Raw genomic sequence first — 21401 nt, forward strand, 5'->3', positions numbered from 1 at the left:
TAACACCCAAGCCAATTTTTGCATCTATTCATCTTCTAGCCCTGACATTATTGGCTATATTAGGAGCTGGAATTGGCGTCCACTCTCAATGTTATATTTTCTAACTGAACACAGTTGATTGGTCGTACTGAGCCAATTTTGTGAATCCAAGCTGTAGCTGCAGGAGTGCAGTGCATTTTCCCTGGTTTGCACCCTGACTTCTGGCAGCATGCCTCTCCAGAAAGGCTGCCTAAGGATCTGATTGACAGAAAACACCATTCCTTGGTCCTAACCCATTAGGTGAGAGTGCACAGAAAATCTTACAAGGCTTGGGAATTTGATTTTTCTCTATCATTCTTTTAGACAATAGTTGAGAACTGTTTTTCTCTTAAGGAAAACTTTTTGGACATACGAGGGAGAAATTAAAAAAGGAAGATTTGGTTATTTGTCTATCTCCTATGATGACCATTGTATTTATCTATAAAAATCTATTCATTTCTTTTTGTTTTGTTTTTAATTAAATTTATTTATTTTTAATTGAAGACTAATTCCTTTACAATATTGTGTTGGTTTCTGCCAAACACCAACATGAATCAGCCATAGCTGACCCCTCCCTCTTTATTCATTTCTTAATGCACATTGTAATTATTGTATCTCTATAAAGACCGCAGTATCTAAGTAGTGCAATATTACTTTCTGTAACTTCCACCAGAGTTTGGTAAAAGTGACTTTTTCTGACCAACTGTACCAGAAAATGACTTTGTCCTGCCCCAAGCCAGGCTGCTGCTGTGAGAAACCCCAAGAACGGCAGGTGTCTCATACAGTTGAGGCAGTTCTTTCTGTGGTATATTTTACCTCTTTCCTTCAGGGCATGCTTCAGAATTATCAACAAAGAGCTAACTGAAAACAGTGTCTAGAATATAATTCTGAATATCATCCTTATTTAGTGTAAAATAGAGTTCTCTTGTTTCCTACCAAGTTAAACGAGATTTCCATTTTGATTTTGAAGAAAAAGGAAAGAAAATTTCAACTATTAAGTCACCAAAAGGCCGCCTTCAGAATGAGATTATTTAACACTGGGACTAGTATGTTTAAAATGTAATTGTATAAGTACAAGTTTTCTTTCCTTTTTCCCCATTTCTTCTTCCTCTATTTTTATGAGAAAGGAATTTTAACTCCACATTTTGTTTTTTAACTCCATGTTTTGTGTTCATTCCTCACTTAGGGGGAAAGGGGTTAGAATAAAAAAATGTGTGAAAACTGTATTCAGAATTGCTCTGTATAATTAATGAGTCATTATCTTCCTTAAGCAGAGGATCAGAATGTTAAACTTTGCTGACTGTGATTATTAGCCCGAAAGGACTCTACATTTTGACTCACTATTTTCTCATCCATAAGATCTTGATCTTCACTAGTGTTCATATCACAAAAATTTGCACCCAAAGTGTTTAACTCTAATCTAAAAGACTTTAACACTGGTTCTTTTCCAGGCCTGTGAACCTCTAAGGAGAAATAAAAACAATTCTTTTCCAAATGCTACTAATTCTGCTGGCTGAATTACTAGATTGATTTATTAATGTTTAATAACAGTCATAAAATGTTGGTAATAATCATTTTAGTCAGAGTGCCACATTGAAATTCATAGGGATGAACCCTGGTAGCTCAGATGGTAAAGAATCTCCCCTCAATGCAGGAGACCTGGGTTCAATCCCTGAGCTGGGAATATCCCCTGGAAGAGGAAATGGCAACCCACACCAGTATTCTTGCCTGGAGAATTCAAAGGACAGAGGAGGCTGGTGAATGATAATCCATGGGATTGCAAAGAGTCGGTCATGACTGAGCAATTAACACATTTATGATGAGTAAGTCAATTTGGTAAATTCCTTTATGAATGAAGGAAACACGCCATTTCCAATTTTTAAAACAGTATCTCTTTGAGCAGTGCGTCCATCCCATCACATGTGTTACTCAGCAGTTTTAGTCACTTTTCAGTTATCCTTTCTCTCCCTTCTGTATTTTTCTCTTTCTAAATGATTGTAGTTAATTTCTCTTTCTTTTCTCACTGGGTTTGTCTCATACTACCAAGTGGTTGATTAGTAACACCATCTCACCGACATAGTATCTCTTGAATCAAATCACTTTTTTATATTGCAAATGTATAATATATTTAACTAAAGCAAAATATATGACCTTGCCATGTTGAATTTATTTGTTGCAATTACATTGCAGATTTTCAAAATTTGTGTTTGCCTTTAGAACCTCCTGCTTGCCTGAAGTCCAGAATTTGTGACAACTACCTGTTTTCCTGCCGCTATTATCTTTCTATACCACTTTTTCACACCATTTTGCTTCTAGAGTTACATGTTTAAAAATCAAATGTGATTGTGTCATTCTCTGCTTGGAAACCTTTACTAACTGCCTGTTGCATACTGAGGTCCTCAGTTTGATGTATAATGCCTTTGGAATCTGCGTTACATTTTGAATGAGGTGGATGGTCTCTTTTACAGTTGAGTGACCCTCCTGTACTTTTAATAAGCAAACAGCACAGGTCCAGGTAGAATTCTGGTTTTACGCCTGGCAGGAGCAGAGGTTTAACACACTTAAATGTCAGTTGTGGTATTACTCTGCCAGAAGAGTCTATAAATAAAGACAGATTCAAATTGAAAGTCCGAAACCAAGTTGAGCATAAAAGCCCCACATTTGAGGAAGGACCCTCCAATGACAGTGTAAAGTCATAAATGGTTCAATAGTCTTGGTAACCCAAAGCAAAGGAGTCTGAAACGTAAATCCGGGGTTACAAATCAGAAGTTGTTACCATATTAGGCCCACAAACAGCTATGTTCATTAATTTATATTTACTCAGAGGGACAGTAATTTGATGGAAGGTCCTGAATGATTAAAATATCAACGGTGAGTGTAGAAGTATCTTGTGCATTTGTATTAGTTGACGAGTATTGCTTTAACAAGCAATTTCAAAATCTTAGTAACTTAAAACAGAAATTAAAGCTTTAGTTTCTTGTTTTTGGGTTTGCAAGTTAGCTCTGCTTTACTCCACATATCTTTTCATCCTAGCATCCAGGCTGAAGGAGCAGCCACTATCTGGGATATGCCATTCTTCTGGCAGAGGACAGAAGCGAGCCCAACCACACCATGAAGCACAATTAAAGCTTCCTCTCAGAGGGTATATATCACATCCATTGGCAAAAGTAAGTCATATGGCTAAGACTGACAAGGGCTAGGCTAGTATCTGCCAATGGCAAGGCATGGTAAGAGTTCAGTCAGTTCAGTTCAGTCGCTCAGTTGTGTCCGACTCTGCAATCCCATGGACTGCAGCACACCAGGCCTTCCTGTCCATTGCCAGCTCCCAGAGTTCACTCAAACTCATGTCCATTGAGTCAGTGATGCCATCCCACCAACTCATCCTCTGTCATCCCCTTCTCGTCCCACCTTCAATCTTTCCCAGCATCAGGGTCTTTTCCAGTGAGTTAGTTCTTTGCATCAGGTGGCCAAAGTATTAGAGTTTCAGCTTCAGCATCTGTCCTTCCAATGAATATTCAGGACTGATTTCCTTTAGGATGGACTGGTTGGATCTCCTTGCAGTCCATAGGACTCTCAAGAGTCTTAACCAGTGTTCAAAAGCATCAATTCTTCGACGCTCAGCTGAAGAGTAAGAGTGGGAATGAATTATATACTCCTAAGAGTGGGGGATAATTGAAAACAATAGCAAAATATATCACAGACCTCAAATATGCTATACTTTATGATTCTTCCCTACCTCTCATTTGGAATTCATTATTTTGGGAAGATATTATGTATGTCCCACCTTATCTTGGGGTAATGTGAATTCTGGTATCTTAAGGATTTAGGTTATATATGACATTAGACCATCAGCTACAGAGACTGAATCACAATTTTGAAGTTATATGTAGTTATTTTTTCTAATTATTTGTGTGTATATCCTTACTTAGATTCTGGAAACACAACCTAAACTGTTCAGACATTTATATACCATATATAAGACATTTTCTCATGCCTCATTCTGGCAACTTCTCTGGTTCATGTTTCTTCATTTTCTGATGCTAAAGTGTCTTCAAAAATGATTTGTCATCATTTTTCTCTGCATGCAAGGTTACCAGTGGGTCCACTGGTTGACCATAACACACACTACTAACATGTTGGATTCATACAATATAATAGGAAGACTCCCTGTGATTCCATGTCAAATGAATGTCATACTTTGTGCATTTCAATGCAATGATCTATAGAAACATCCTTTAGAGATATTGCTTTATCACTAATAACATTATGAATACAGATTTGAGGCAATGATTTTATACTATACACAAAGTCTCAGAATAAGTATGTTACTTTAAGAATTGGGTAAGTTAGCCTAATCACCACGTTAGATTTTCAAGAAACTCTAAAGGTGCTGAAGAATTTAATGAAGTCTTATGGGCATCTATTGAATACGTGACTTTTACTGTCAAGTTTAGCCATTCGTATATAAGGTATTAAAGAGAAACAGTAGTCTCTGAGTTTCTGATAGTATAGTTTTACATGAGACACCTGCCTCAGAGTGGGTTAGAATAAGGCTCTGTAAGTGAGCCCATTTGAGAGAGAGAAAAAAAAAACACAACAGAAAAAAAAATCAGGAATACCTTCTGAATACTGGACATGCATTGAATCATGAAAAGTTAACCCTGTATTTTAGTTTGCAGTTTGGTTCCTATTAGGTTTTCCCCCTCTTTTTTAGTCTCTTAGAAATGTTATGCTAATCTTCTTAGGAGTCATAAAATAGTGATGGCATGTACATGAAATATGAATAAAACCATCATAATATTTAGTTCTGTATTGGGAAGATGAAATTTGGAAAATTACTTACTTTTCCATTTTTCATTAAGAATCTCAGGGTGGAGGGTTTTTTAGTCAATTTATGTAATCTAGTTTGTAGATTATTCCCCTGGTGCTTAATTTACCAATTTTCTACAGACTGAATGAAATCTATCCATTGTGTTGTTAATTGGATAGCAATACAAAAAGAAGTAAATATTTCATCTATCCATTTTGCTACAACATAATTGTGCTAGTAAAATTCCATAATAAATCACTGATTGGAATTCTCTGATGAGATAACAGTCCTATAGAAAGAGAAAATTTTAGTTTGCTTCTCTTTGCTAATTTTATGTGTGTCTCATAATTTTGCTACATGTTTTTTGATATTTGTTTTCAGAATAAATAATAACTTAAAAATCTTCTAACTTTCCAATTTTATACTATTTAATGTTTATTTATGGTATTTTGGGGAAGAGTGAGAAGGCTATCAGTAAATATTAAATACTTAGTAATCAGAATGATAATGACTTAAATACAGGACCTATGTCCTGTACATGCGTCAAATATGGAAAAAAGACACCAAAGACACACTACTTATATAGCATCATTTTTCTGCTCCCCTCACATTCCTTTCTGAATGGGAAGATTCCTTATTCAGTCAATTAAGAAGTCCCGGGTGAAAGGCAAAGAGGACAGGAGAGAGACTAGGAGGACAGTTCAGTCTCTAGCTACCTAAAAATAAAAGAAGGAAATATCTGGAGGAAAAATTAAGTATATATATATATGTGTGTGTGTGTGTGTGTGTGTGAGAGAGAGAGAGAGAGAGAGAGTGTGTGTGTATGTTTGTGTGGTATATGTAGGTATGTGTGTACACACACTAGGGTGATGAAGTTGGAGAAGCTTAGGAAAAGAGAGTAAAGAAAAGGGAACATTTATCCAGCATATAACGGAGCACTTCAGAGGGATACAAGAATTAACCTGAAAGATGTCCCAATGACCAAACCTGGAACAATTTGAACGACAAAATAGCTTGGTTGCACTGGCCTCCTAGGGCTACCATAACAAACTACACAAACTGAGAGGCTTAAAACAACAGAAATTTATTCTCTACTAGTTCAAGATTCCAGAAATGATTGGAGATAAAGGTGTTGGCCGAGCAGTGCTCTTTCTGAAGGCTCTAGGAAAGGGTGCTTCCTTGTGACTTCCTAGCTTCTGGTGGTTGTCATCCATCCTTGGCATGTCCGTTTGTAAGACATATCAACCTAATCTCTGCCTCTGCCAAGGTGTTTACCCCTGTGAGTGTGCTAATCTCTGTTTCCAAATTTCCCTCTCCTTGTAAGTAGACTGGTGATTTTTGGATCTAGGGTCTATCTGAATCCAGCAAGACTCAGTTTAACTCAATTACATTGGCAAAGACTCTAGATCCAAATGAAGGCACATTTACAGAATTGAGTGAACATGGATCTCTGTAAATTCTATTCAACTCAGTAGGATGATGTTAGATTATAATCCACAGTGTAAAATGTGTATATGAATACGTACTAATATAAACAACTAATAGAATAAATATATGGGGGAAAAGAAACAAATGTTACTTACAAAAGAATTCCAAATACATATGTAGATACCCCCTGCAGGAGGTAGAGATTTTCCCAATCTCCTCCTCTTATCACCAGACATCCACCTTCAGTGTGTACTGGATTTTGTGACTTATGTTCAAAGAAAGGAATATGGAAACAGAAAACATATTAGCTTTACAGTGGAGACACCAAGCAAATATGGCCTTAACCAAATGATCAAGGTTAGCACTATCAACATGTCACATGGTGACATGAATGCCTGACATTTTGTGATGAGGAAGGAAATTCATCTATGTGTTATTTTTCTCTAAAACCATAACCCCAGACTAAACATAGAAAAATATGAGGCAAGCCCATGTGGAGGAATATTCTACAAAATACCTGACCAGTACTCCTCAAAAACATTAAAAACAAAGATGCAAAAAAAAAAAAATGCCACTGATATTTAAAAAGAAGTAAGGAAGGAGACACAAGGACCAAATACAAGGTAGCATCCTGGAAGAAATCATGGAAGAGGAAAAGAACATTAGAATAAAAACTAGTGAAATTCAAGTGAAATCTTGAGTTTCAATCAGTCAGTTCAGTTGCTCAGTCATGTCTGACTTTTTGCGACCCCATGGACTGTAGCACACCAGGCATCCCTGTCCATCACCAACTCCCACAGCTTGCTCAAACTCACGTCCATCGAATCAGTGATGCCATACAACCATCTCATCCTCTATCATCCCTTTCTCCTCCTTCCCTTAATTGTTCCAAGGATCAGGGTTGTTTCTAAGGAGTTGACTCTTCTCATCAGGTGGCCACAGTACCGGAGCTTTAGCTTTAGCATCAGTCGTTCCAATGAATATTCTGGACTGATTTCCTTTAGGACTGAATGTTTTGATCTCCTTGAAGTCCAAGGGATTCCCAAGAGTCTTCTCCAACACACAGTTCAAAAGCATCAGTTCTTTGGCCCTCAGCTTTCTTTATGGTCCAACTCTCACATCCATACATGACCACTGGAAAAACCATAGCTTTGACTAGACGGACCTTTGTCAGCAAAGTAATGTCTCTGCTTTTTAATATGCTGTCTAGATTGGTCATAGCTTTTCTTGAGTTGTTCGTTCATAGCTTTTCTTAAGTTCAAGAAGGTCATAAACTCTTCTTGAGTTTAGTTGATATTAATGTAGCAGGGTTGACTTCTTGGTTTTCACAGATGTACCACATGGCAGTGTAAGAAGTCAACATGAGAGGAGATTGTATGAGGAGCATAAGGAACTCTCTATATTACCTTGCAATATTTTTAAATCTAAACTCATTCAAAAATTTAAAAGTACCTAGTATTGTTTTAAAAAAGAAAAAATATATAAACAATTGTTTGATGTGTGAGACTTTAAGAAAAGCACTGGGCAAAGAGTGGTCTAAAGTTTTATATTGTGCTGTGCTTTCATTGTCTTCCAAAGAGATAATGGAAATTAATCTATTTCTAAACTATTTTCTTCTGATTTGTGTTTTTGTGTGTGTGATTCTATATTGTTATTGACGTTAAAGGGGGAAGCAAAAGTTTGTTTCCATTTAGCTTATATTTGAAATTTAAAAACAACTTAATCTTTCATTGTATAGTTATAAAGGTTTAAGAAGTGGAATCTGTCTTGTAGAGAACTCTAAAGTAAACTTGTAATACATGAAAAATTCTTAATACCACAGAATTTACCTCTGCTCTTTCTTTGAGTAACAATATTATGGAATTCTGTCTTTCATTTTAAGTGCTAATCTTAGAATTATCCTTAATTATCGCTGGCTTCTCTTTACCTCTCTCAAGAGCTATATAATGCTTTACTGACTAGAAATGTACAGATATTGGCTGTTGGATTTGTGGCCATGACTACCCAAACTCTTACGGAGTGTAGTCCCAGTGAGTTGCTTATTCTATATCAATTAAAATTTCTATTTTTCAGTCATCTGATATCTTTGACTAGTCTGTAATATTTCTTATTTTTAGGCATCCTAAATTGTCAGGTTGTGTGAACTCTCTGAAATCAAATTATCAGATAGAGAAATCCAGTCAGTGTTAGTAGCCAACTTCACATGAAAAGGTTTGAGGTAGAGCTGCTACTGCGGCTGCTAAGTCGTTTCAGTCGTGTCCGACTCTGCGTGACCCCATCGGCAGCCCACCAGGCTCCTCCATCCCTGGGATTCTTCAGGCAAGAATACTGGAGTGGGTTGCCATTTCCTTCTCCAATGAAGTAGAACTAGGTTTTTGCTGTTGTTGTTGTTGTTGTTTTTAATAAAATGTGCCCTTCACAACAGTGTATAGCAATTATCCTTCAATTAAAGAATAAAAATAAATAAATAAATAAATAAAATATGTCCTTAGTTTTTAAGGGCTTCCCTTGCAGCTCAGATGGTAAAGAATCTGCAATGCAGGAGACCCAGGTTTGATCCCTGGGTTGGGAAGATCCCCTGGAGAAAGGAATGGCAACCCACTCCAGTATTCGTGCCTGGAGAATTCTATAGACAGAGGAGCCTGGCAGGCTATAGTCCATGGTTTTGCAAAGAGTTGGCATGACTGAGTGACTAACTCTTTAGTTTTTGAATTAAATTCCATTTGAAAAATTTTCAGAATGATTGAAAACTAAAGCCTTCCTTTTCAATCTATTTTGCCTAGCCTGGTTCAAATTTACCTATTGTTGAATTTTAAACCTTTCTGTGTAAACATATTTGTATGTGTGTTAAAGATACTCTTTTTACCTGAAATACTAACTATTGAAATGATTTTTCAAAATACAGTATACCAATAAACTGGGAAGCAAGTTTGGTTTTTAGGAACAGAAGAGAGAAACGTGAGAAATATTAATAATACTAATAGAGAGAAAGTTGATTATTAATATATTCATGGCTGAAATTTCAAAGTATGTTTTAATTACAACTCTAATGAAAAGGCATTATCAGGTGCATGCTCAATTTAAACTAGATATTTGCACAGATAGATTGGATAGAATGTTTAAATAGTTGTATTTATATGCCACTTTTTATACTGATTTGAGAAAGAACTATTTCTTTTCAATATAAAATACACAGACCCTCTATAATGAATGATATATATAATTTGTAAGGTACTTTGTACAGTAGATCAGTAATAAAAATAATAATCACTTTCAGGAGGTTTTAGTCGAGTAATTTAAATTATCATTACACTTTTGCCATTTACAATTTTAGAATATTAGTCTACCAAGTTAAGATTCATGAATGAAACATCTAACCAAGTCTGTATTTGTCACTCATAATAAATGGTGATGAGATATAAGATAATCACAGGAAGGAGGGTTAAAAGAAGGTGGTGTCCCATACACACAGATCTCCGTAAAGGCTAAGACAGTCACAGATAGATCCTGGACAAAGGGGACATGATTACAAAGAGAATGGGAGAAGCAGTGGTAAACAGATGAATATATACCCATCAAGGAAATAGAGGGGATACTGAAGGTTTTTTTTAAAAAAAGCATAAAGAAGCAGACAGCAAATTGAACTAAGGACCATTCCAAAGGAATCACTGTTTTGAGCAGTCAGTTTAAAATAACATCAGTGTACGATGGCATTTTTCACAGAACTAGACCAAAAAATTTCACAATTCATATGAAAACACAAAAGACCCCAATTAGCCAAAGCAATCTTGAGAAAGAAGAATGGAACTGGAGGAATCAGCCTTCCTGACTTCAGACAATACCGCAAAGTTATATTCATCAAGATAGTATGGTACTGGCACAAAAATAGAAACGCAGACCAATGGAAGAAGATAGAAAGTCCAGAGATAAACTCACACACCTAGGTACACCTTATTTTTGACAAAGGAGATAAGAATATACAATGAAGCAAAGATAGTCTCTTCAATAAGTGCTGGTGGGAAAACTGGACAGCTACATATAAAATAATGAAATTAGAACACCTTCTAACACCATACACAAAGATAAACTTAAAATGGATTAAAGACCTAAATGTAAGGCTAGAAACCATAAAACTCTTAGAGGAAAACATAAGCAGAACACTCTATGACACAAATCACAAGATCCTCTATGACTCACCTCTTAGAGTAATGGAAATAAAAACAAAAGTAAACAAGTGGGACCTAATCCAACTTAAAAGCTTTTTCACAACAAAGGAAACTATAAACAAAGTGAAAGGACAACTCTCTGAATGGGACAAATAACAGCAAATGAAACAACTGATAAAGGATTAATTTAAAAATATCTACAAGCAGCTCATTATAAATCAATGCCAGAAAAACAAGCAACCCAATCAAAAAGTGGGCAAAAACTTACAGACATTTCTCCAAAGAAAACATACAGATGGCTAATAAATACATGAAAAGCTGCTCGATATCATTCATTATTAGAGAAATGCAAATCAAAACTACAAGAAGATATCACCTCACACTGGTCAGAATGACCATCATCAAAAAAATCTATAAACAATAAATGCTGGTGAGTGTATAGAGAAAAGGGAACTCTCTTGCACTGTTGGTGAGAATATAAATTGATACAGCCACTATGGAGAACAGTATGGAGATTCCTTTAAAAACTAGGAATAAAACTACCATATGACTCAGAAATCCCAGTACTAGGCACATACTCTGATGAAACCAAAATTGAAAAGACACATGTACCCCAATATTCATTGCAGCTCTATTTACAATAACTAGGACATGGTTTTTCCAGTAGTTATGTATGGATGTGAGAGTTGGACTATAAAGAAGGCTGAGCGCAGAATTGATGCTTTTGAACTGTGGAGTTGGAGAAGACTCTTAAGAGTCCCTTGGACTGCAAAGAGATCCAACCAGTCCATCCTGAAGGAGATCAGTCCTGGGTGTTCATTGGAAGGACTGATGTGAAGCTGAAACTCCAATACTTTGGCCACCTGATGCAAAGAGCTGACTCATTGGAAAAGACCCTGATGCTGGGAAAGATTGAGGGCAGGAGGAGAAGGGGACGACAGAGGATGAGATGGTTGGATGGCATCACTGACTAGATGGACATGAGTTTGAGTAAACTCTGGGGAGCTGGTAATGGATAGGAAGGGAGGCCTGGTATGCTGCAGTCCATGGGGTCACAGAGTCAGACAGGACTGAGTGACTGAACTGAAGGACATGGAAGAAACCTAGATGTCTATCAACAGATGAAGGGTGGTACTTACAGACAGTGGAATATTACTCAGCCATAAAAGGAACACCTTTAAGTCAATCTTAATGAGGTGGATAAGCCTAGAGTTTTCTATACAGAATGAAGTCAGAAAGAGAAAAACAAGCATCATATAGTAACACATATATATGGAATCTAGAAAGATGGTATTGATGAACCTATTTGCAGAGCAGCAGTAGAGACATAGACATTGAGAACAGACTTATGGACATGGTGGGGGCGAGGGGGAAGGGAGGGTGGGAGGTATGGAGAAGTAACATGGAAACATACATTACCATATGTAAAATAGATAGCCAATGGGAATTCGCTGTATGATTCAGGGAACTCAGACCAAGTTTTGGTAACCTCGAGGAATGGGATGCGAGATGTGAGGGATGTTTAAGTAGGAAGGGACATGGGTAAACCTGTGGCTGGTTCATGTCAATGTTTGATAAAAATCAACACAATACTGTAAAGCAATTATCTTTCAATTAAAAATAAATAAATTAAAAAAATAACCTTGGGATAATTTTATTTCACCTGTAGTTAAAAGTCATTTCTTACCACAGAACCATTTTTTTCTGGCCCCATGGGTTAGCTCCTCAGACATATTTAATGGAATTTCTGTCTGAAATGTACACAGAACCTGTAGACTAATTTCTAAGGCTAGATTTTAGTGAGGTAAATGTTTGGTATCCATCAATAATATTTTATAGTTGTTTTAAGAAGAATGACCCCATGCATTTGCTATTTATGGTTTCTTCTTTTTTTAAAACTGTCATGGATCCCTTAAAATAATCAGTTCTTATGGGGAGACTATGATAGTTATCAAATCTTCATTGAATCCTTTATGAATAAAATTCTAGGTGTTAGGAGAGTTCAAAAATCTATGTAAATTAGCTAATCCATATTAATTACTATAATTTTACTTGACTTTAATAATGTGGTCATTGAAAACTCATACACTTTCAAAGTCTTTTTGAATTAATAGAAATGGAATAGAATAGTTAAAATGAATAACATGATACTCTGGAAAACAAGAAAATGTATCATTAGTGAATCAGAATTTTATAAAGGATCTGGGAAGATAGAAAATGAATGAAACTTGATTGGTAGGGAAATGAAAGTTGAAATTTAATAAGTCACCAGAGACCTTCAAGGTGAATCACCAAATAGGGAGAGGCCAGGGGCAATCCAGGTTCATCATTTAGGAATCTCCTTTCTAAACAGCTAGGAAAGTTGAGTTCTTCCCCCAACACAGATGTAAACAAGCTACAGTTTGGCAGCAAAGGCTTATTCTCTGTGGCCGAAGCCAAGAGTTATTCTCAAAATCAGGTGAACATGTGGATGTGTTCTGAGGAAAGTTACCTTCTAAAGATGCTGGGGTCTAAGAGAGAAGTCGGACAGGCCTCAACCGGACTGTAGGTTGCACACAGACACAGAAGAGACAGGGTCACCATGCAAGGCAGGAGAGCACTTCCTTTTGGCAGTGTCGTGCACCAGGCCTGCAGGAGCCTCCAGTCCTGTTACCTCCTTCTTCCTCAGGAGAACCTCAAAGAGACTGGCTGCCAAAACATTCCCCTGACTTCCCACCTCACACAGAACCCTCAGTCAGGTTTCTCACTCAGCTGAGAGGCCTCACGGGGAAACATTCGCAAACGAGAGCAAACAGCATACATGCCAGCTGCCTTTAGTATTTGGTACAGTCCATTGTTCATAAGTGTGACCACACATCTAAGAATCTTGTGAAAGTTGAACAAAACTAATACATGAAAGACAAGGTCAAATATGAACAAATAAAATGACAGGCCCATTTGTCCTTAGGGTTTGGGGAATCAGTATAAAAGGCTTTTCAGTAGGGGAGAGACTTGCTATTATTGGAATTGTTGGATGATTATAATTTACTACGACATAGAGAATTAATTTCAGGGGAGCCAGATGATAAGAAACCATTTAGGAAACTACTTCCGTGACTCAGGGGAGAAGTAATGGTGACTTCGGGGTGCTGTGCTAAAGGAAACTCACGAATATAAAAGGTGTGTAACAGAGTCTTGGTGATGTTGATTAAAAGTGGGGGTGAAGAGATTCAGGAGTCAAGGTGACACGCAGATTTCTGACTTTCTCTCTCACCTTCATTACTTTCATTTTGGAGGTCAGTGGATTCTCTGTGGCTCCTTGGGCCAAACTATTTAGCAAGGGACATGATGGAACCCACCTTGTCCAGTTTGCTTTCTGCTGAAGCTGTGAACAATGCAATGACTCAAAGCTGGCCCAGGTCTGCCGCATTCCCAAGTATCGGGTTTTGGCACTCAGGTCACTTTAACATCTAAAAAGTCAGTGTACATTAAATGTCTGGATATTTTATAGAGTTACCAGAGCTCTTCATAAAGAGGTTAAGGATAATTTAGCAATGCAATATTAAGATAAATGCAGGAAACATTTGATTTAGTGATAGAATAATATTAAGGAGGTTTGAGACTTAATTATACATGAATATGCTTATCTGTATTTCTATATGTATAAATCAATATTTATAATATATTGAACATATACTACAAAGATAAATTTGAAATCTGCTTCTAATTGGCAGAATCATATAGTGTTTTATGTTTTAGAGATATTATCCATTTGAGATATTTTGGAACATGAATATTGATCATTGTAACTCAGATTTTTATCAAATGGAGCTATCCATTAGGCATATAATATGATACATGTCATAAACCCATGTCTGTGCAATTAATCTATAGAAACTAGTCATACAGGGTTTGGTTTTGCACATGCCATCTCTTTGGGTAAAGTAGAAATGTCTAGGTATATGGCACTGTGTTTGTATTTCTTAGTGCTTCATGGACTGTGGGTAAAAATGGGCCTCAGTAACAATAACATAGAAAGCTTCCCTCTTTGTCTCCATTTCAATATGTTTAACACAGGAACCAATCCTCTGAAATATTTCCTCAACTACATCTTGAAGTTACCAAAGGCTGCTTCTTAGGTTCCAAAATAAAAGCAAGCACTCTAATAAGTGCTTTGTGTGATATAAAATTAAAACTCTATTTTTAATTTTAGTTCAGTTTTAGTTTAATTTTAGTTTAGTTTAATTTTAGTTTATCACATATGCTCAAATATCTTTGAATCCTTACCTAGAATAAGACTGATACCCCAAGTATAAAAGAAAGACATAGACCATAAAAGGGAGAAAAACTTTTGTCTTGAGTGTTGAGGGATCCTGAGAAGTATATTGAATTCTCTGGCATTGTAAAAGACAGAAAGCAAGCAGCTGCATAAAGGTTTCCCAACAATCACTTTATAAAGTGTGAAACAGCATCTTTTTTCAATTTAAGAAAGTAGTAACATTTTGACTTCTGTAAATCTTAATCTTGATTTCTATAAGAAATTTAGTTCTTATATAGAGTTAGAGAAAATATTTAAAGCTGCATTTTGTTCCTTCTTATAGTTTTCTTAAAATATATTAAATTTGCATAATGCTCCTAACATTGTCTAAGCATGTTAGCATTTCATAGTCTGTTGTGTCTCCACCAGCACCTTTTCAGGGCAGCCAGAACCACAGTGCCATTTGACTCATGCGAGGAACTGAGATCCAAGGAGATGAAGTGATTTTCCTAAGAACACAGGGTTAGTGAGTGCTAGGACTGTGGCTGAATGCAATTCTTAGGATTTATAAATTTCATCTGTTTCATTTGGAAATTAGCAAAATGAGTATCTGAGTTACAAATAAAGGGTAGAAAAGGCCACCCAAATGGTATGATTTGAGGGACTTTAATATTTTCTCAACTGCCTTCCACTGAGCCTGCATGTCTCATAGTTCCAGTTAAGGCACAATCCCCAGAAAGTCCCTAGTTGAATGCAAATACCCAGGGTTTTCAGATTTACCCCAAATCAATGTACACAATACCCTCTTTCTTGCCACACGTTTCCCACACACCAGTGCCTTGCAGCTGCTGAAATGGGAACTACAATGAAGATGAATGGGACTTTTTAGAGATTCTCTGGTGCAAAAGTTTAAAAATAAAAATGGTACCCAAATCGTGAGTATGATGGACAAAAAGATCCAGAAGCAATAGTCTAGCCTGGTATGATCTGCCCACCTGCTGGTTGAGAAATAAACCCTTAAATATGATCTGAACATGTTTTACTTTGGTTTATTATGTTAAGATTCTACAAATTCATGATTTATTTGGGTAATGATTATTCTAACCACTGAATGTTTGGGAATTTAAGGGATTAAGGGTCATTCACACTTTCATGAATTAGTGGGAACTGGTACTCTCAGATAATTTCCTATTAACAAAGCTGAGATGAACTTTTCCAGGAGACTGACATTTCTGACCAGCAGAAGGAGCATCTGGGAGGGTAGCAGGGGCACTAAATGTAATATTCAAGTTCAAGATTTGTTTTTTATCTCTTTTCTGTGAACTTAGAAACGTGGCAACCATTTGTAATATTATCTCCATAGAAAATTCTGTGAACAAAATCCCTTGACAGGATGGATATTTACTTGCCTGATATAGAGGATGTGTACTATGTTGACATCCTCATTACACTATACAACTAGTCTACAACACTTAGAACTCTGGAGAACTTGTAACAGTAGATGACAGTGAATGAAATCTACAGATAAACACTATAGATTGTGAGCCCTAAACTGTGGGCTCCTAGGGACTTTGAAGTGAGAGTAGAATCTAGAAAAACATGCTGGAATAATACAAAGAGATACAGAGAGCAATAGAGCAGAAATACACCCTTTCCTGCATTTATATAGGGCCAGCCTAGAAAAAGAATAATTTTTGTGACGAAACAGACATAAGAGATCTCAGGCACTATTCTTAGCCTCTATTTTCAATTTTGATTTCACGAAGAAATTTAGAATGTGTGCCCTACCTAATGAAAGTGCCATCTTTATTTCAAGGCAGCATGTGAACAAAGTGAGATACCTCACAAACAGCATCACAGTCTAAAACAGCAGAACACAACTTTGTCAGTTTCAGTTTGAGATTCTGTGTGCGTGTGTGTGTTGAGTCTAGAACAAACTTCAATTTAACATCATACAAAAAGAAAATATTAAAAGGACTCGCCTTCACTTTTAAAATGACATTATACATCCCACATTCAGTCAATTCTGTTATACACAGTGAACTTAAATCCAGTCCTACTTGTCACCCAGCATGCATCTAAATAACCTTACCCTGTGGTTATGTTTTTAATCCTAACTTTAATTATGATCCAGTTTTTTTAAAGTAAGATTATTTTATTTAAGAAAGTACTTATTATAGAATTACATAAAATATCTCTATTGCTAAAACCCTTTGTGTATATATATATATATATATGTGCACATATGTGATGAAAGTATATATACTTATATAGATAGTCTACTGCCTGTATAAGCAAGCTTGATGGAAAAATCTCTTTAATTTTATTGGGAGGTCATAGCAATAACATACTGATTATCCTGTGAAGAGTAGACAAAAGGATGGTGGTTATTCTAAGAATATTATTTTTAATCCTATTTTAATTTTTATTTGTTTTCAACCATGTAGCAGTTAAATACTTTCATAGGTAACTGTCAGATGCAATTTGTTTGCAGATATGTGGTGACTTCAAAACCCAAAGATCCTCAGGTCAAGATTTCTTATAATAGTCAATGTGCTATAAGTACATTTCTGTATGGGAATTTTCTTCGCTTCTCAACCACTTGGGTTGAGAGTCCAAACTTACAACTGATACTAGAAACACAATGTCAGAGATGCTTTCTCCATTCTTGCTTACTGCTCTATTTAAAATTGTTGTATTACATTTCTGCTAATAAAAGCCTTTCTAAGGATTCTGTATCACTCTTCAGCAAGGCACATTCACAACCTTCAATGAAAGTTGCTATTATCAGAGCAATGTGCTCTTAACAATTTATTTATTACAACAGCCCTCATGACTGCTTACCCAGGCAAGCACTAGAAATATCTAACTCATTACCACTACGTAAAATAGCATGGAGTATTTTCAGAATGAAAGAGATCAGAGCATGACAAATTCTAAAGCTGCCCATGTCCCTGATTCTAAAGAAATAGATTGCTGTTCAACAAGCACTGGTAACTTTTAACTATTGAAGGGGATATATTGGACTCAGTGAAAATACTGCCCAGACAAAATTTTTGTCGGAAATACCTATTTGCTACTCCTTTTACATTTAAGGTCTGAACACCTTCGGTCTTTCTCAGACTAGCCAGTGAATGAAAACTGACCCAGATGGAGCCAGAAACTGAAAATGCTTATTGACTTATTCAGCTGGAAGTTGATCCTGGCTGCTATTTAAATCTACTGCTTTAAGTATCAGCAGACATGCTGCATTCCTTAGGATAGTTCAGAGGGCAGACATTCGGGTCAAAATATTCTTACCGATTCTGTACCTACTGTGGGCTTTACAGTGTTTACAAACAGCTGTTACAATAACCCAAAGACCCAAAGAAAAATGCGACACATCCAAGAATCTGACAGTTAAAACCGAGCATTTGTTCAGATAGCACCTTGTGGTTGAGGTAACAAGACCCATGATGATAATGGTATTTCTCACATTTGGAGCAGCTGTATTCATGAGAGTGGAAGTGACTACCCTCTTACACACCCAGTTACTACTTTGAACCCAGGTCTATATTTTGGCTGCCTTGGCAACAGCACAGCAATAACAGCTGGAGCTGTAATGGTGATGTCAATCCAAGGACATCTCTGCATAAAGTGGGAGCCCTGACTTTCCACACAGGAAGGCAGAAAAGAGCATACAGAATAATCTGAAACAGTGATATCCATAGCACTGTTATACTGTGTATATTGAAACTAAGGTAATGAGCCTCTAGATTATTTATTACAATAGTTAAGATTTTACAAGTCCAGTGTAAAATTGTCCAGTGGCAGTTCTTTCGTGGAAAAACATTTCAGGAAAATAGATCTCTACAAGAAGGAAACTTTTTTTTGTCTGAAATAAAACTATAAAGGATACATTACTTATTAATTATGACCACATTAATCAATGTAGATTTCCCATAATTAATATGATGAAAGGGATTACAAACAGCAATAAAAATAGACAAAAATCAATCACTCAGCCTTCTGGCTGGTTGGTTTTACTCCTGTGATTGGTCACTAGTATCTCTTCTCTTGGTCACACGATGAAATTGCATTTCTCTGTTCTCATGACACGAAACACATTTGTATCCTTATGACTTGCTTTGATCAATGAAATGTGAGAAGTGACAGGTGTCATTTTGAGATGAAATTTTTATAAGAGAAGTTCAATTTGCTATTGTTCCCTTCTCCTGCCAGGGCAAATAGCAACTTTGCAGATGGTAGAGGCATCATCTGCCTAAGTGAGAAGGTGTAGAATAGAGTTCCCAGTTGTCCTCTGATGGGCATGTGATACTAGCAAGAAGCACACTTCTGTTACACTAGTCTCTTGCTGCTTTGGAGCTGTTGTCTCAGTATAAACTAACCTGCCCTGGATACCCTCCCAGTGGGATTTGTAGAAATTCAAAGGATACCATTCGTTTTTGAAATATATTTGACGTAAACATTATGTAAATTTAAGGCTCAATTTAAAAATATAAATACACATTAAAAAAAAGAACACCATTTTTTATCTTTTTGTAAAATCAGAGATCATAGTGAAGATAATGCTTCAAACTCCCTCACCAAATGAGATGGACTCTTTCTGTTCTGGCTAGAGATAAGTGCAAAATCATGAGTTTGTGGACAAAATATGTTCTCCAGACAGAAACTCAGATGCACAGTTAGACCAATCCAGATGAACTGTTTTACTCCCTGAACTAGCCAGAAGCAATTTAACTTGTTATCTTGTAAATCAAGACATCGTTTCATGAAAAACAACGATCTATCAGGAAGATCCCTTTTGTTTTCCTTTGAATTAGCCTTTTCCTTGGTATACTTCACACCCTATCCTTTTTCCTTACAGCAACTTTCTCCTTTACTTATGTGGTATTCTGTCTGACAACCAGAGAAGGTAATTATTACTACTTTATAGAACAGATTCTGGCAAAGTATTTGTGCTTCTGTTTGCACAGTAATTTAAACTGTTTCTGCTGTTTGTGGAAAGCAAAGTTAGATGTTGGCCTTATGAAATCTTTGTGAGGTGGTGTCAATTCCACTAGGCTTATCTAGGTTCCAAAAATATTTGAGCCCTTTGTAATGCAGGTAAAGTAGATCACACGCGTGTGTGCTGTCATTTCAGCTGTGTGCGACTCTTTACAACCCAGTGGACTATAGCCTCCCAAGCTCTTCTGTCTATGGGATTCTCCTGGCAAGAATACTGGAGTGGGTTGCCATGCCCTCCTCAGAGCATCTTCCCAACCCAGGGATCGAACTTGTGTCTCTATGCCTCCTGCATTGGCAGGCGGGTTCTTTACCACCGGATAACGTTAAAGCAACCCTACTATGTTTTTCTACTTCTGAGATCAGCCCAGAACAGTAGTTTCAGTAGTGTTCCTGTGAGCACAGTTAAGTGAACAAAAATGGAGTGTGGGTGTATGTGTGCATGTGTGTGCCTATGTGTGCACACATACATGTTCATATGTTTAAAGTAAAAAAGGATATGTTGTAATCAGCTAAAAATGGACATTTCAATGTCTATGTTATGACAGATAACACCATTATATCAATACATGTTCACACTCTTTCTCCAGAATTACTACAGTAATAGTCCACATTTATACACTTGCTTGGCAGAAAGCCATGATGACTTCCAGAAAAATCTGCCTTTATAGACAAAGTATTCTTTATATTACTGACCACAGGTAAATTCTTTTTCTCAAGACACAGAAAAGAAATTTTAAAACGTTAGGAAGCATTATGGTATGGTGCAATTTTTTCAAAAAGTTTCTTTTTCTCATTTGCAGAATATTATTTTTTCAATAAAGTGATTCTGCATAAGATTTGCTAGTTGTCAGTTCTATCAGGGTTATATACACCACTTGTAGAGAGTCTTTATAAGACATTGTAAAGGTAACAAAATGCATTAATTTCACAGGATTAAAATAATTATCTAGAAATAAACTATATTTCTCCAAAATAAATATATTAAATATATGTATTAATTTTAAAATTGCTTTATTTTGAGGATTTATTATTAGTTTATGATACTATATAACACAAATATCTCAATTTAAGATAATTTGAATTCATTTTTCATTGCCATATATTGAGAGAGAAGCTCATGATCATTTTGCAAAATAATAATAATAACACCCTCTTACCCAAATGTATATATTTATAAAATTTAATCAGCCGTCACAATATCAAAATTCTAAGTATTATATGAATGGCTTATACTTCATATTGTTCTTTCTGTGAATTCATAGGATAGAATTGTATATACATGAATTAAGAGGAATTTGTTAATGAAATAGTAATTTTGAGACCTTATTAGTAGAACTCATGCTAGTTATGGCTCTCAAGAGGGGATTTTTTAAAAAGAAAACTCCCCTACCAGAGTTAACCATGTACATCTTTAAAATATGAAAATCCACTTTGCGCTGATCTTAGTCTTTATTAAGAAGGCTGCTGACTTCAATACTAAAAATATCTGACTGTTCCAGAAAATTCTTATGCAATCATTTTTCTGGTGATTAAACTGATCATGTACCATTAGATAGTCCAGTCTGAGGTAGGTAGAGACCTACTATGGGTCAAAACCTCTTTTGGACACTTTATGTGTATTATCATATTTAGTATTTCTAATAAGTCCAGGATGAGGCAATAATCCTCTGATTACAGAGAAGGAGGCTGAGGCTCAGAGAAATGGGTAATTTGATAAGGGGCATGTACCTGGTAA

The sequence above is a fragment of the Ovis aries genome, chromosome 5 (genome assembly GCF_016772045.2).
Source record: "Ovis aries strain OAR_USU_Benz2616 breed Rambouillet chromosome 5, ARS-UI_Ramb_v3.0, whole genome shotgun sequence".
Lineage (NCBI taxonomy): Eukaryota > Metazoa > Chordata > Mammalia > Artiodactyla > Bovidae > Ovis > Ovis aries.